This window comes from Triticum dicoccoides, chromosome 6A (assembly GCF_002162155.2).
Source record: "Triticum dicoccoides isolate Atlit2015 ecotype Zavitan chromosome 6A, WEW_v2.0, whole genome shotgun sequence".
Classification (NCBI taxonomy): domain Eukaryota; kingdom Viridiplantae; phylum Streptophyta; class Magnoliopsida; order Poales; family Poaceae; genus Triticum; species Triticum dicoccoides.
The window spans coordinates 444,546,209-444,558,991 of NC_041390.1; positions in this window are offsets into that span (position 1 = coordinate 444,546,209).

Genomic DNA, 12,783 nt, shown 5'->3' on the forward strand with positions numbered 1-12,783 from the left:
GTGGTGCTCAATCACCTCCCTGGGAACACCGGGGATGTCGGACGCTTGCCATGCAAACACGTCGACATTTGCCCCCAGGAAGGTGACGAGCGCGCCTTCCTATTTGCTGTCGAGGGTGGAGCCTATGATGAAGGCCCCTCCCGTGCCATCCTCCTCGATGGGCACCTTCTTGGTCTGCGGCGGCTCGACTCTGGATCTCTTGATCTTGTCGGTAGAGCTCTTTGGCACGTCCTCAACGGTAGCACAACACTTCGAGGAGGTGCGCTTGCCGGAGTGGGTGCAAGAGGTCTTGCCGGGCTCCTTTTTCCCTCCCGGGCCGTCAGTGGCAGGAGCAGGTGCCTTGATGGCAGCTGCTGCAACTGCTTCTCGGTAGAGTTGGTCGGCGTAGATCAGCGCGTCCTTCTTGTCGGAGGGGACGGAGATGATGGTCAACGGCCCAGACACCTTCAGCATGTTGTAGGCGTAGTGTGATGCCGCCATAAACTTGGCCAATGCTGGGTGGCCGAGGATCCCGTTGTAGGGCAAGGGGATCTCGGCCACGTTGAATACGATCCTCTCTGTCCTATAGTTCAACTCTCCTCCAAATGTCACGGGCAGTGTGACCTTTCCCTTCGGCTGGCTCCTCCCGGGATTGACCCCTTGAAATGTGCCCGTTTCCTCGAGGTCTCCATCAGGGATTTGCAACCTTTTGATCATGGCAGGCGAGATCAGGTTCAGGCCGGCCCCACCGTCAACCAACATCTTGTTCACCCTGAGGTTGCGTATTGTTGGCGAGACCAACAATGGCAAACACCCGACCGCAGTAGTGCGGTTAGGGTGGTCCTCGGAGTCAAAGATGAGGGGCGTGCTGGACCACTTTAGCAGCTTTTGAGCGTCGAACGATGGCTCTGCTGCTGTAATCTCACGCGCCCACTGCTTGAGCCGGCGGTAAGAGGTATGCAGCGAGGCGCCGCCATCGACGCACATGGCCTCCGTAGCCTTCTAGAACCCTTGCTCACTAGACTCGTCATCCTCGCCATGACCGTCGTCTTCTTGTTTCTTGTCGGGGCCCCGGGCAGGCCTCTCTTGATGGTTGTCCTTGCCGGGGCGGCCTCCTTGGCCGCCACACTTCTTGTCGGATCCCTCAGCACCGTCCTGGTCCTTCTCCTTGTCCCACCTTTCATACTCAACCTTTTGCTTCCCAACAAGCAGCTTGACTTGTCGGCAGTTCTGGAGGTCATGGCCCTCGGTGCGGTGGATCTTGCAGTATTGCTTGCCGAAGCTTCCTGGCTTGTCGGTAACCGCCAGGGACCGGCAGGCGGCGCACCCGACAATCTCCTTGCCGGGGCGTCTGCCTTGACCTTCTTGCCGGCACCGGTATCGTCAGATCCCTCAACGGCAAGCACAGCCTTGCCTTTGCGTTTCCTGTTGCGACGCCAGCTCGTCATCGTCGGGGTGGCGGCGTCTTCATCAGTAGAGTCGGTTTACGCGCTGGCGTCTTCGCCGGGGTACTTCCTTCTCTCTTCAGCCCAGGCGCACCTATCAGCCAGAACGTAGAGCTCGGCCACATCTTTAACCTTGGTCATCGCCAGCTTCTCACTCATCTTGCGATTGCGTACGTTTTGGTGGAACACGCTAATCACATCGGCGGGATGAACGTCGGGGATGTTATACTGCACCCGGCTGAATCTCTAGATGTACTTGCACAGGGTCTCCTCTTCCTTCTGGGGAATGATATGCAGATCACTGGCCTGGCCATGAGCTTGGTGGCCTCCTGTGAAGGCGCCAACGAACTCATGGCACATATCCGACCAGGAAGAAATGGAATCCGCCGGCAAGTGCATCAACCAAGACATCACATTGGGCTTGAGCGCCAGCGGGAAATAGTTGGCAAGCACCTTGTCGTCGCGAGCCCCAGCGGCCTGCATCGCGATGGTGTAGATGCTGAGGAACTTGGACCGATGGGTCGTGCCAGTGTACTTCTCGCCGACGTCGGGCTTGAACATGTGGTGGGACGACCACTGGAACTTCCTTAGCTCACGGGTAAAAGCCGGGCAGCCCACCTCATAAGGTAGGCCGCTGGGGCCCTCGGTGCCAGGTGGTCCATAGAGGGTCCCGCCCGCTTGTCCGACTGGCGGCGCGTTTCACGCCGGCGCTCGACAGCGGTTCGAGCGTCTTCGTGAGCTCGCTCCCGAAGGACCTGGCACTGGTCGCAGAGGGTCCGTGGGTCGGACGACGCTAGGCGATGTTGTCACAAGCATCATCGCGACGGGCCGACGCCCACGGCAGCCGGCAAGGAGGGGGAAAGTGCACCGTGGTCGCAGCTCCCCTGGTCCTCCCAGCGCCAGCATGTAGTGGCTCATTGGAGCGTCGGCCCGAGGGCCCCGCTGGTCGCGGATCGTCTTTGTTTGGAACGGCGATGAGGCTCCGGATGGTGGCCCTCCACTCATCGAGCTTCTCCGCAGCAGGAGGGAAGTCGAGGAGCAGTTGTGCGCGTGCCAAAGCTTTCGCTGGCATGGGCGGCGGCGACAGCTGCGTGGATCGCGGCACGCTTCGACTTCTAACTACATTAGAAGGAGCTCCCTCATGACCCAGCGGCTGCGCACCATTTTCACCAGCGCTTCGGTGAGCGCACTGAACCCCCTCATATTGTCGATGACGGACAGGGCTCTTCCCACGGCGGTGCCCAGGGTCACCATCGTGGTGATGCTGCTCGGCGCGCACACCATGGGAAGAACGCGCGATGGTCACCGGTGTAGGTGTCCTGGAGGTTGCCGCGCTGCCCGGAGCCGGCACAACGACGCCCTTGGAGGGCCCCGCGCCACCTGCAGGGGCCCCAGCTCCGTCTTTGGATCCGGCGACGTCTAGCCGGTCGTCTGGCACGCGAACGACGCCGCTCGCCAGGCTCCGACTGCCTGGGCGATGCTGGTGCTCGCGGGCCGCGGCCCGGGTGCTGTCTGCGATCGGTCCGCTGCTCATCCGCACCGGCACGGGTCGTTCGGCTCCCAACGAATCGACTGCCGTGGCTGTCTTCTTCTTGGGGGCCATGGCGACGAAGAACTGCTAGGCTAACTACTAGACCAGATTCTCACAATTGCGCCCCCTACCTGGCGCGCCAAGGATGTCGGTGTGGAACGACACCTATGGGATCACAAGAATCCCTACTACGGTTGTCGGGGCGCAGGGTTGCGAGGAGAGTAGGGCTAGTAGATGACACAAAGATCGTTTACCCAGGTTCAGGCCGCAAGGATGCGTAAAACCCTAGTCCTGCTTTGGTGGGTGTATTTCTGAGAGTTCATGGGCTCTCGAACTAGCTGTGGTCAGCATGTGGTTCCAAAGAGCCAAATCCCTCTCCTCGTCGCCTCAGGCCTCCTTTTATAGGAAAGGGGTTGCCACAGTGGCCACAGGAGGTGGAAAGGTCTACAGTGGCGTGAGGTTATCCCTCGTATTACAGGACAAGGTGCATTTAATGCACCGCTTAGGTGTCCTCTTGCTTTATCGAGGACGGGGGCGAGGCCCGTCCCGTCCGTCGCTGCTCCTCCTCGCTTCAACACGCGCCTTGGTAGGGGATGCGTGCGATGCCATGTAGGCAGGCAAGTAACTGAGTTGGCGCGGTGGTGGAGCCTTCACGAAGATCTGCATGCCGCCACGCAGGCGCTTGATGAGTTGGCCTGGGAGCTGCATGTTGCCACGCAGGTGCCCGCCCAGCTGGTTGGGCTGGCAGCTGCATGTGAACAGCGGTGGAAGCTTGATTGACGTGGGCTTGGCGGTGGACTTGCCGGCATCTTTGGCAAGGGCCTTGCCGGGTGGCTCGGCAAGGGTCTCGCTGTGGCGTGTTGTCGTCCCCAGCAAGGATCTTGCCGGGGGTCTGGTGGCCTTCCTTGGCAAGGATCTTGCCGAGAATCGTCATCTTCTGATCTGATCTTGAATATGTCTTCACAAAGATCTATATGTCACCACAGGGGTGCCTTCCTGAGCCCTGGCCCCATGCTGATGATGGCACTGGGTCCATGGGCTCAAGGGTGGCTCGCTCTATTGGTGCGGGGCGAGTTGTCCCGGCAAGAGTCTTACCGGGGCCGTTGAGGCCACCCGGCAAGGGTCTTGCTGGGGGAACTTGATTCGTCCCTCTGCTCTTTGTGGTCTTGGCCTTGGCTTTGCTTTGATTGCCTTGGGCTTCGATCTTAGCTTGGCTCACCTCCCTCATTCTGCTTGGTGTGGCGGTGGGCGCGGCTCTGACTGCCCATGCACAGGAAAAGGGGTACAAAGATGCGCCCCTATTTTTGTACACAGACAAGCGGCGGTTACGAGTCCTCTCTCGCGCTAGCGTGAACCTCAAGTAACTAGCTTCTCCTTCTTGTCTGCTTTTGAAGCCTTTATGGCTGGCGCCCGAGACCCCATTCACTTGCACCTGACACTCATGCCACTCGTTGTACACCCCCGGAACCTTCCCTTTGTATACGACATAGCACTGCCATCTCGCCATCAAGACACTAGGTACCTGTTAGAGATGCATCTTCATCAAGAGGATGTACAATCATATGCAACAAAATATACTAGAGCAACACCAAAAAGAAAGGGTTATCAACTAGATGCAACATACAGTATGCAAACTAATTAACTAGAGGTATGCAGGTCATCGTACCAAAACTAACAAAGTTGCGTTACGCAAGTTCGGCAGGGACCATGGACATCACAAAGTTTCATGGCTACAGAAAGTATACAAGTTCAACCGACACATATCATCATCAGCAGCATCGTAAATCACTAGAAGTTCCATCCTTCCATATCATCTAGGATGGACCCTAGCTTCTTGAATGGCGTGAGGTCATGACATTTCATGCCTATGCGAGTTCGGACGTCAGCTCGCGATATAGGGCCGTGGTGGAACATCCCCTTCTCATCAATGATTTCTTTCATGATGATCGTCGCAATGTCCCTTTGGATGCGAAAGAAGTCATCTCTAAGTTTATAATCCGCTTCTCCATGAGATTCTACCCACTTGTGGATATGATCATCATTTCTGCTTGTCATGCGAAGCTTTTGGTGATCCATGCTGAACTCAATCATGAGATGGAGGATGTAGGATCCATCTTTATTGGTTGGTTTTGGGACATGGATGCAGCAGAAGTTATTTTTATGCGCGAAACCCATCTTCTTGTTCCTTTGTTTCCTGATCTGCATGTGGCCACCTCTAATGTTGAAACCTTGGAGAGCATCATCTAGAATATTCATTATGTGGGTGTAGTCCTTCTTCTCGTAGTCTCTGGAAGGATCAAAATACACGGCGTGGGAGGATCGCAGGTAAAGAATGATAAGGGCGGCGCGCCCGTTGCTGCAGGGAAAAGACACCTCAAATTATTCTCCATATGAGCGAGAAGGAATGATTGAAATGTACGAAAGGGTTGTCCGGAACTGACTTACTTTGGATGATAAGGCAGGAGGACAATTTCCCGGTCCTTATTCTATACCATGAAGTTTTGGAGGTAGTCCCTAGCAGTTTCCCGCTCAAAGTCGCCGAGACTCAAGAAAGACTCGTGCATGTAGTACGGATCCGCCACATAGATTAGCAAGACTTCTTCTCTCTTCATGACGGAGCTCATATGTAGCGTAAAAAGGCAGACGATTGTAAAATCGAGCCGCCTTGTCAGAAACATCTCAAAGATATGGTCAAACCGCAGGAAGAACACCTCCACAGGCCGTGTGTTGATGTAGCACTTCCCCTCAAGCACACGAGCCGAGTATGTCGGATATCCTGGATCCTTCGAGGCTAGTAGGCTTTTCTCATTCGACAACACATGGTCGTGCAGTCTCCTGAGATCCCCTGATAGTTCCTCCAATTTGTTTCAGTGGTAGCATCGGCTCACCTGTGAGATGGAACATGGCCGCACCTTTCACGGGTACACGCTCTTCAGAATCCATCGTCTGGCTGCTATGTGCTCTGGCTTGTTTGGAGGCAGCTATCTTCCCCGTTCTCTCTTCCTCTCCTTTTTCTTGGGTACACCTTCCAGACCCTTGCTTAACCCCTGCCCCAGTGTTCCCAGCCTAAGCACTGTACGACCCCCGGGTAGTTGAGCATGTGTTGAGGCGGCATCTTCAGGCGTGTCCTATGCGGATTTCATGAAGAGAGACTTTTTACAATCCCTGCTACGACCTTCCTGCCCGGGTAGATCATCCATATCCTCATTAGCAGGCTGATAGCCCGATTTGTCATATGCTTGACTCATCATATCTAAGTCACACTCATATGCATTTGTATTGAGGAAACCCATTGGGTCGACCTCCGTCTCATCATCCATTCTCTGTTCTACGGGACCGGTTACATCAACCAGTACTATTGCACCCCCTTCATCACGTCGTCCGCCGCTCTCACCCGGCACTACAGGAGCTGGTAATTGCGTAGGCGGGGTGGTCGTCTCCGCACATGCTTGTTAATGTGTGGTTATTGATGTGCTCTTCGTCGGCTCCAGACGAATAAGATTCTTCGGCCATAGCAGCACCCAACCCTTGCAGCTTCCAATCCGCTGTGGGGTTTCATCTTCCTCTCCCACATGCTGTACTAGAGGAGGCAAATCCTCGTCCCTGATTTCACACTGGACAAGTTAACCCTGAATTGCCTAGCGGGGATCGGCTGGTTGTGGAACGTGGGTTGCAAGGGGTTCTGTCGGGGATATACCCCGCGGTATGACCCGGCCGGACTTGGCGATTCACTGGTGACCCGCCCTGACTTGGCGACTCACTAAGTGACCCACCCGAATCTCTCCACTCACTGATGACCCGGCCGGCGGAGCAGAGGAGCAACAAGACCCGGTGGCCCAAGCAGACGGTTCATGGAAGGCCGGCTCGTATTATGGTGGGCCGGCTTAAGAATAAATAAAGCATAAGGAATATTCCCTTACAAAGGAAGCAATACTAGGACTTCACTTGTAATAGAGTAATCCTAATCCTAATAGGACTAGTCATGTAAACCGCCCCTTCAACATATATAAGGAGGGGCAGGGCACCCCGAGAGGGACAAGTTTTGATAAGTTTCACAAGTTAGGTTTAGACAAGACAAGTCAATAGCTCTCGAGGTAGAGCACCCTTGTAATCGTGATCATCATCATCAATATCAATGAAGCAGGATGTAGGCTTTTACCTCCACCGTGAGGGGCTGAACCTGGGTAAAATCTCACGTCTCTCATCCCGTTCAACCCCTCTCAAGCTACCACATAGATGTGTTGGCCTCACGACTAAGTCCTTTCAACGAGGACATCTTTCGTGACAATTCCATGATAGGTTCATTATCATCCCCTTCCCCACGTCCATATTCTGGCCTTTGATCAAGCAGAGTATGGTGCACGGGGTTTCTTCGGCCTACAAACACATGTCTGTGGCGTAAAACATCCGAAAGGCAATGAAAATGGAATATTCTCTCTCTCTCTCTCTCTCTATATATATATATATATATATATATATATATATATATATATATATGTTGGTGTGACATGTAATTACTGTGAGAGCGTCGAGCTCAGCCAAAGACGAAGGCCCACCTAGCGCGCCAGAGACTGAGGACGGGCTGCTATGAGTGGGAGCGACTACGAGAGGACGCCCGGTTGCGTGAGCAAGTGATGGTGCGGTGGTGTTATTGTTCACGGAGTTGCTCCCAACGAAACTGGGCAACGGGAAATCATGTACCATCTTGTCTGGATTTTCCTTCGTCCAGTTGATGACAGCTAGAACCAAGTTAGTAGCGAAATCATTTCTGCAGGCAGTTACAGCTGCATTGACTGCCTGCTGTAGCAACTCATTTTCTCCTCGGCTATTTTTTTCGCATCCTCGGCTGCTTTTTTCTTGACCGCAAGCTTCACCTTCTCGTCGATGTCCGCCTGACTAAACTTCTTTTTCTTCTTCTTGGCCTCCGGGCCCTCGTTGTAAAACACCTTCCACGTGGCGCCGTCTCTAGTGCCGTGCACACGACCATATTGTGGCCGCTGGCCCAAAGGGAGTCCCTTAAGTTTGTTCAAGGCCCGGTTGAGAGGGGTGTCCCACTTCGGCCTCATCAGAGAAGTAGGGCTTTCGGCTGCAAGATGGTGTTGCTTCTCCTGTAGAAGGAGCATGAACCGTTTAGGAATGTGTAGTCGACTAGATCTGGAGCTAAATGTAAGGTGGTAAAAGAATAATTACCAGTAGTCTAATCAATTTCCTCGTGATCTGGTCCGTGTAAAAAACCTTTTTTCCTTGTCCCACTTGTAGCGGGCCCTGATGAAGTCACGCTCCAAGGGGTTGGTGAACTTCGCGAAGGGGTCTGGGATACCCACGGCTTCATGTTCCGCGTCCTCCTTATCCCATATGGGCCTTTTACCACGACTTCCGAGGCAATGCTTCCTCGTGTTCCTTTGCTAAAGGCTCTTGAATTTCGCAGCCTTAGCCTTGGCTGCCTCGGTAGCGCTAGTGTCCTTGAACTTTTTGAACTCCTCTTCCGTAAGTGTCGGATTTTCCTCCAGAATCTTGGACAGGGGTTCCTCAGCCTCAATAGCTCGTTTCACCCTCCCTTTCCAGGAGGACAAATCATTGATGAACATGCCCATGGCGTGATTGTTAATCTTTTTCATCTTCGGATCATCCCACGGTTGTTCTATGTTATCATCCCGGTCGGGGAACTTGAATCTCTTATGCAACTTCGTCAGGAGCAACTGCGTCAAATTTTCTTTACTCCTTAAGTCATCGTCGTTGATGCTCGTGCATTCCCGTAGGATGCATCCTACTTGGTCCCCATAGCACTTGCGAGGTTCTTCCGGCTCTAATGGCTCAAACTTGCTAGGTGCCATCTTTGTGATCACCAGCCGTCCAATCCCTAGCACTACAAAAAAATACACTTGTGTGATGATACGTGTTTGTCACAGTAGGTCGTGTTTTTGTCATGCATGTACATCCATGACAAATTTATGACAGAATCAAGATAGTCATACCTATGCTGTCGTAGAAGTGTTCCATGACATTACCAAAATTATCATCACGGAAGTGTCCACTTCCATGACGATAAATCGCGCGTCACAGAAGTGCTTTCATCAAGGGTGACCGACACGTGGCATCCACCGTAACGGAATGCCGTTAATCTATCGGGACGGGTTTTGGATCCGATAACCCGTTAACAGCCCCGACCAATGGGGATTTTCCACATGTAAAATCATCATTGGCAGGAGGAGACACGTGTCAGGTCCGCGTTGGCACAGGTGTCACTCATCCAATGGGCGAGATGCGCCTATGATATGTTGACACGTGGACCGACCCATCAAGTTTAAATGGGCCGGCCCAACTGAAGGCCCACAAGATTTTGTGGACCATAATGGGCCGGCCCAGCTAAAGGCCCACGAGATTTTGTGGACCATAATGGGCTGGCCCAGCTAAAGGCCCACAAGATTTTGCGGGCCATAATGGGCCGGCCCAGGTAAATGCCCACAAGATTTTTGTGTGCCATAATGGGCCGGCCCAGGTAAAGGCCCACAAGATTCTTGCGGATCATAATGGGCAGGCCTAGCTAAAGGCCCACGAGATTTTGCCGACATTAATGGGTCGGCCTAGCTGTAGGCCCACAAGATTTTGAGGACCCTAGTAGGCCGGCCCATTAACTGGCTGCCATGTTTTGGGCCAAATGTCAGCCCATATTTGATCCGGTCCATTAATGGCCTGCCACACTCCTGGCCTAATAGTGGCCCATATGAGATCCGGCCCGTTAAAAGCCTACCACGTTCTGGGCCAAATTACGGCCCAGATTAGGTCCAGCCCTTCAAGAGGCTTTGGGCTCAATTATGGCCCATATCAGATTCGGCCCGTCAACTGGACACTATGCTTTTCGGCCCACTTGCTAAAGGCCCACTTAGTAATTCGGCCTGATATTAGTTTTGGCCTGTTAAGGGCCCGTTTAACATTTCGGCCCTATATTAATTTCAGCCTGTTAAAGCCCATCATATAGTTGGGCCTAACTACGGCCCGGTTTGCATCCGGCCTGCTCGCAGCCGATATCTGATTGGGCCAAACAAGGACCAAGACAATTTTGGCATGTTAAAAGCCCGTGATTTGATTCGCACAATCATGGGCCAGGGTTCATTTCGGGCTGCTGCCGGCCCGTGAGCTGTTCGACACATTTCAGGCCCAACCTACATCGTGATTGCATGACGGCCCGATTATGTACCATAATTTTACGGTTTGGCCGGTTTACTATGAAGACAGGATATATATATATATATATATATATATATATATATATATATATATATATATATATATATATATATACACAATAAAATAACTTTAGCATCGTGAATAAGAAAAAAGGTAGACTATAGAATAAAGAAATTACATCATATTACATCCACTGGGCATCAAAGTTCACCACTATGATAATAAAGCACAAGCAGACAGCGGATTACATACACTGGGCATGAAAGATTGCCACCAGTGCAAATAAACACGCCGACAAAATAATATAAAAAACCGATAGCACTTCAATAGAGTTCAAGAAAGGTTAGCCCTGCTGGGGAGCTGCAGCACAAGCAGCTCAGCAAGATGATAGACTGCGCTTGTTCAACACTTATATCTTCCTCACTCCAAAAGATAAACAAGCAGACAGATGACAGGTTTTGCACATAAAAGTATCAGTGCTGACAATTCATCACATTTCTTACTGACGAATAAAGTGACACAGTTTAAAATTGCATTAACACAACATGGTATTGTTCAGGTCAAGACATGGCAGGAAATGACATTGTGAAGGAGTTGGCAGCTTCACGACACCACTGGATTACAGATCAAGAAATCATAAGTATCAATGGTTAGTGTGCTGTCAATTTATACCATTTCAGATTGGCAAATAAAGAGACGGTTTAAATAATAGTAGAATGATATGACATTGTTCATAGTTAAGACATTGTAGAATATGACATTGTGTTGTAGTGGGTAGGTTCACCACACCACTGGATTACGGATGAAGAACAGAAGCATACATGCAGTGCAAAAGAAGATCACTTGCTCTGTATAGTTTAATTTACATGGTATGAAGAAGGAACTTGGTTGTACAACTGAAAACTTAAATTGAGAAAGGACAAACTTTTGTTTATGAACTACATAATAAACTTTAAACAAGCAATTTGATGCAAACACCAAAAATAAATAGTTGTTGCAGTCATGCCTAACCAAATATATACAACAAATTTTGAAGGCTTGAGATGGATAAACTTACATTATTGGTGAAGACATGCTCTATAAAGGCCTTGTCCATGGTGATGGGGGGCAATTCAAGAAGTTTACCACAGAATCTTCTTCAAAAGCATTGCCTTTATTCTACATTTTGTTAAGAGTGAATATAGATATGATAATATACGAAAAAATGGAGAATATTTAAGATAAGATGAAGAGTGATGCTACATAACCAAGTAGCTATAAATGTAAGTGCATTGATACAGGAAAAAGGTACATCCAAGAGCAATGCACAGCTAAACTTCTTCAGTACCAACCTTATGGTAAGAGTAAATATAGATCTGATGTGTAGAAAATGGAGGGTAAAGGAAAATAAGCTGCAGAGTGATGGTACATGAACAACTACCTATCATTATAAGTACACCGATAAAGGACACCATGTACTTACAAGAACAATGCAGAGCTAAAAAACATTGGCATTGGATATATTCTACACTAATGTAACCATTCATACAGATCAGATAATTTGGAGCGAACAATTGATAAGCAAGCTATCATGCATACTGCTGTCACATAATGAACAAGGTATGTATGCAAGTACAGTGATATAGGACAACAGGTACTAACAAGAGCAAAGCAGCGGGCAGCATATTTATGATATCATGTCATTCTTGTCAAACTGGAATTCTTCTTTGAGCAGATTTCCTGCAAAAAAGATCCGTAAGGCACATGCGAAAAAGTAGAATTTCAAATTGTCATGTGATTTCATAGACAGTACCCCATCCTGGGAACGAGACCAGTGCATAACAAGGTTTTTCCATTCAATATCTTCTAAATTTAGCATAGGAGACTTCACCAGAAATTTGTTTATAGACTTTCCATCAAAGTGTGATTTCCTCAGGTAACACTGATACTGCTGCAATGCTTCCTTGAAAAGCACAAGCAAGCTTTGCTCGTCATGACTATCCAGATTGACCCTCGCCTAGTTATGATAATGTAATGTAAATCATTGATGTGTTTAATCAGCAGAAAACGGGAAAATAATAACCATGAATAATAGCACTTACACGTAAGTTGGACAGGAAGATGTGAGAATGGTGTTTCTCTTCACAAGAATCTTCCCATGATGGGAATATATGCATGTAGTCCCTAACAACATTGAAAGCATTGTCTTTTAAACTGGGAATAAATGGAATGGGGTTCCAATCTATAGGAATTGGCCGTCTCTGCAGTTGGGATAGGTCTTCGGTCGGTGGACTTGCTGTACTTTTGCTGGAGTGGGATTTTTCTGTGGTACAGCTGGTGCTATGGCAAATGAAATCGGTATACCTTTTGCTGGAGTGTAGGTCCTGTGTGGTGGGGCTAGTGGTGTGGCCAGTGAAGTATGGGTACAGTCTGCTGGAGTCGGTCCTACGTTTTGTGTCACTGGTTGTACACCCAATATAAGTGGGGTGCTGTCTGATTTCTCCGGCACCACCACATTTTTCAAGGACTTTGCTGGTGCTCCTTCAGGTTCGGCAATCACCCTCTTCCTTTTTGATGTCTGATGCACAAGAACTACATTTGAGTGGAAAAACATGGTATGATGACAGATGGGATATGTATAGATAATGGATGGGCATGGCA